Source organism: Clytia hemisphaerica, unplaced genomic scaffold, assembly GCF_902728285.1.
Source record: "Clytia hemisphaerica strain Z4C2 unplaced genomic scaffold, Clytia hemisphaerica genome assembly, whole genome shotgun sequence".
NCBI classification, from domain to species: Eukaryota; Metazoa; Cnidaria; class Hydrozoa; order Leptothecata; family Clytiidae; genus Clytia; species Clytia hemisphaerica.
Genome location: NW_027103289.1, coordinates 1,729,856 through 1,734,761, shown reverse-complemented (window position 1 = coordinate 1,734,761; position 4,906 = coordinate 1,729,856). Strand labels below are relative to the sequence as shown.

Below are 4,906 nucleotides of genomic sequence, written 5' to 3'. Positions count from 1 at the left end.
ATACATTTATATCCGTCTTTTCAAACAATCTGTTTGAAGAGATGGAAATGAAATGATGGATTGTAACCTTTGTGATTTGTCAACAAAACAGTACATCAAAAGATTACATCATTTTTAATTATCTCACCTGTGTGAGATTTTCATCTAGACGATCCCAGGGCTAATAATCACGCCGTCAATCAAATAATCAAGTGATTTATATTCTTCAAGTACTTTCTTCAAAACAAAAAAATTATTGTGTATTTTTATCGGTTTACTGAACCACATAGCCTCAATTTCTTAAGAATGCCCACTCCGTTAAGATTTAAGTTAAAAACCTGGCGGAAAATGAGTTTTTCAGTTATTCGAGTCAGTTATCATTGGAGCTTCGAATAACCGGGAGTCTACAGTATTTGCAAAAAGAACTTTTCAATCAATGAGAATCGCTTGTAAGTAATGTTTATAATATATTAATCCTCGCTTATAATAATGCCTGTAAACACGTTGTTTGTCAGTTCTCTATCTTTGCGTCTTTTGTTGCTTTCATACAAAAAGGCTTTAAGATTAGTTGAAGAATAGCTTTTCCAATTATACATTTTACATAAAAGCATAATATTGAAATTAATGTTAACGGAGATAATAGACCTTTTCATAAATTACGTCACGAACATCACTTGCCTCGTTTTGAAATTATTGCCATGGTGATTGACTCCCAGTGGATTTTATTAAAACTACTTTCTATTCATAAAGTAATCCTTTAATGTCTCAAGTAGACTGGGAATCCAGTCGTTTATAACGTTTTTGTTGAAAGCGGGAAATTTTTATGTCGGGATATGGTTAAAATAAACGACTGGGCTAAGGTGGTTTCCGTAGCTTACGGGAGTTCCAGCAGGGCCCGCAGATTTCTGCGGGGTGAGAAAACAATCATATACAACAAAATACATAAACAAATAAAAATTTCAGCCAATGAGAATTTCTAAGTGAAAGAAAAAAAACAAACCAAAACAAACCAACAAGACCCCCTGAAAATGTTATCCAAAAACATGAAAAAAGAGAATTTTTATGAAAAGTTTGTTGTGCACAAAATATTCTAGACGACTATATTGATGCTCCTGACAAGTTTTCTACTTCCTATTTTTTACTGAGTTAAGTCGTCTAGCATGCTAGACTATGTCTCAAGGGACATAATCACTATGGAAATTGTTTGAATACGAGGCAAGTGATGTTCGTGACGTAATTTATGAAAAGGTCTATTGAAACACTATTTAGTTTTAGCTACCCAGAGTTAATCATTACTTTTGTAATCTTGGAAAAGGGGGACTTTAATTAAGAATCAATGAAAAACTCTTTCAAGCAGGCAGGCATGATAAAACTATTTCTTGATCGTGTTCATTATATACATCATTTCAAATTGAATACCAAAGTTGGCACACGTAACTATTTTTAAGATTTTCTAGCCAGCACCACTTGTACTCGTTCAGTTTTCGCATATATTGGCTTTATTCTCTATGTGGCTTTAAAACACGAGAATAAATGTATGATTGCATGATTTCCGCCGCCATTGTGATTTGCCTGGACAGGGGTATTTTTCATTCAGGACCAAAAGGCAATGGATTTTTAAGAGATGAAAGGTTTTAAGGAAAATTTCATAAAATTTGGGGGGGGGTCGTTTTAAAATGATATCGAGGGTGAAGAATAAAAAAAAAGTAAAACCCTCGATATAATTAAGCACGGAATAGTGTAACCTGGCTCTCTCAACCATAAGAATTAAGGATAGCCAGATCCTGGCAAAAATCTTTCTGACATACGGTGTATAATTAATATTAGTCGAACTACAAACAAATTGTCGGAAAACTTTTGTAAAAGCTTGCTCGTCTCAACACCTTTAAAATAGATAGATTAGCACTTTTTTGTAAAAGAGGGAGGGTAATAAAACTTTTTATTAATTTTTTTTAAAAGTTCATTACGGTATTTCTCATTTTTTGTAATTAAAACATTAATAAGTATTCTTAAATGAATCACATTAAACAGGCAATTTTTTTAAGGCGTGAAGGAACTTAAAACAAAATTGTTATCTTCAAATTCCTTAACCAATTTTCTGACTTTGGTCAGAGCCGTTAAACTCAATCCCAGGGAAATTAAGGAATTCTTCCTACAGAATAAGTTACGCAAAAAACGACAAATCCTCGCACCGTCAAAATAAGTTACAGGAAAATTAGCTTCGGTAAAATTTGATTCCCTCCTAAGGCAAGGCTTTATGATTTGTTTCAACGTTTATCTAACACGTTCACAACGTCCATATAACGTTAGATGAACGTTGAAACAGCGTTGTGTGCCTGCTGGGGTCAGCGGAAGGCCAAAATTTTATGAAAACGTCATCAACCTCGCGAGCCAGGGCCGTAATCGATTCTGCGACGTAAAGAGGCCAGTGCTGTAAAATAGGAGGAATCGATTATGAGAAAATGACATTAGAAAATGTTCATGGGGTAATAAAAGATGAAGATACTTCTTCTCCACATTATTAATTTCTGTCTTACAAACTTCTGGTATATTCTTATTCTGGTGTATACTTCAGATATTGCAGTCTGTTCCAAAAAATTGCAGTCCAGATATTTTGATATATTACTTTCAAAAATCTTTCAACAGGCTTAAATACAGGATATAATCTATATATAATCTATGATCATAATAAAATAAACAGACTTTTAGCTACAAAGTATATACACAATAAAAAATTTCTGTTTTCGTTATCCTTTGAAACGTAGAACGCTGGATAAAAATGGTAAAAAAAACTGTAAAGAATTTAAAAAAAGTGAAGAAAAAAAGTAGAAATCAACTAAGAACAAAAGCAGTTTTACAATTTAGACAACTTCCCTTAATGTTCATCCCCTACGAAAAAAGACAATCGGAAAATTGAAAAAAAGGTGGTTTGTTTTAATCAGCAATGAAAAGCTCTTTCAATTTGGAATGTAACAAAACAAAACAATGCACTAAAACTAAGACGATAGAATCATTTGGTAGTACTACACGCTTTTTTTTTATAAGAATACACTTTATAAGAATGTCCATGGTGAAAATGGCCAAAAAATTAAGAATATTGTAAGAATATCACCATCATGGAATTTAACAACTGAAATTAAGAATGCCATTTTTAATGCATTTTAACCTGTAGATTGCCAATTTCGATCTTAACCTAAGAATACCGTAAGAATATTTTTGGATGATTTTCGCCAAAAAGTTAAGAATATTCATGATGAAATGAAAAAACACCATTCTATAAAAAAAAGCGTGTAAATGTTTCTGTGCTAGGTTCTACTTGGATAAAGAGGCCCTATAATAAAATATGTCATCTTCTGGAATTTCTTTTTCCCAAGTGGTTTTAGGAAACCCAATCCATTTTACACAATATTCGTCTTCACCTTCAAGGTTGGAACGGTGACCCTCGATGTACACGACGTAGCCTTCATCCGTGCTTGCCATTTCCAAAACCTCTCGCAACGAAACGTCTTTATCACTTTCATTTGGGATAGTGTCCGATAGAGCCAATTTTTTACAGTGGCTCTCTAATTGTTTATAAAATTTGTAGTCCTGGGGACGTTTAAGGTTGACTTTAAGTTTTTTGGAAGCCGGTTGCTTCGAAGTTTCATTTTTGCTAATCCGTGTTTTTATTATGGTTAGCAGCATCAACATCAATAGAATGGTTGCTATTATCTACAGGTTGGATGTTATCATCGGCGGGTTGGAACTCACCATGGGTGGGTTGGATGTCATCATGGATGGGTTGGATGTCATCACTGGCGGGTTGGATGTTATCAGAACATTGTCCGGAAGGGTGGAAACGTGAAGTTTTCTTTTGTGGATTCTTCTTGACTAAAAAGTGAGAATAAAAGTGAGGAATAAGCTTCTGGGTCTCGCTTTCTATAATTGAATGTAAAATTTGTAATAACCATAACGCGGTGCTAGAACATTGCCAAGGATATCGGATGGATATTAAATAGCTTCTTAAGAAAGATAAAAATTACGTTAACATTGGAGTTGAGCCAAAATGCAAATATCTTACGAGGAGACCGTTTATAGCTGCTACTTTTAAGAACAATTTTTTAAATATAATAATAACGAAAGGGAAGGGCATTACCGATGAAAGAAATATCTTCTATGTGTTCTTTGATGATCTCCAGTTGGCATAAGCTGACGGATTCCGAAAATCAAAGTCCATGGGAAGACCCCGCACCTCAACTATTCCATCTTTAATTTTCTTGTATGGTACTGTACTTCTTTTTCCAATTTGTTTACCTAGTATAAAGGTCATTGGAAATAACTTTAGACAAGACAGAATCTCTCCAAGGCTCGCAATATGAAATTTAAACTCTTGATTTCATCAACACAACACCAAGACAGTTTGTATCATGTACTATCCAAACCAGATACATGTTCTGCTCTGACATAAAGGTTAACCACAAAACAGGTTAAAAAAAGGTTAACGGAGTGTGAAACACCTACGGAACTTGCTATTCAAACATATCTCGAACTTCTTTCCTTGTCGTAGCAGATGGCCGTTGATCTTTCTCTTCTGCGACTCCCCCCTACATGAAAGGTAAACGATTAGAAATGATTAAAAGTAAATTCTTTGTTTTCACATTATAAGTTTTTATTTGACTTTTTTTGCCCAAATCTCGGTCAAAGAAGACTAACTAATTCAAAAAATTCCTGGTAAACCTTGAAGCACAACTTATTTACGTCAACTCTAACCAAAAATGGTGATTTTAAATTGAAAATCAGGTATATTCCGACCTCGGTAGTTAAAGGGTTACGAGATTAAGTATTTATACCACACATGAAGGCTGAAAAATTGCCACTCCAGATTGTCATTGCTGAACCAGAAATCGTATGCCCTTGAAGTGCCATACGCATTGATCTTTCTTCCTCT

The 4,906-nt window shown here is 34.1% G+C and overlaps 1 long non-coding RNA gene across 1 annotated transcript; it reads right to left on the bottom strand.

The window, feature by feature from the left end:
• Positions 1-2,925: 2,925 nt before the first annotated feature.
• Positions 2,926-4,495, bottom strand: LOC136809093 (uncharacterized). The gene is made up of 3 exons (XR_010846946.1): positions 4,480-4,495; positions 4,115-4,272; positions 2,926-3,849 (listed from the first exon to the last, which is right to left on the bottom strand). It is a non-coding gene; the product is annotated as an uncharacterized lncRNA (long non-coding RNA).
• Between the last annotated feature and the right edge of the window lie 411 nt (positions 4,496-4,906).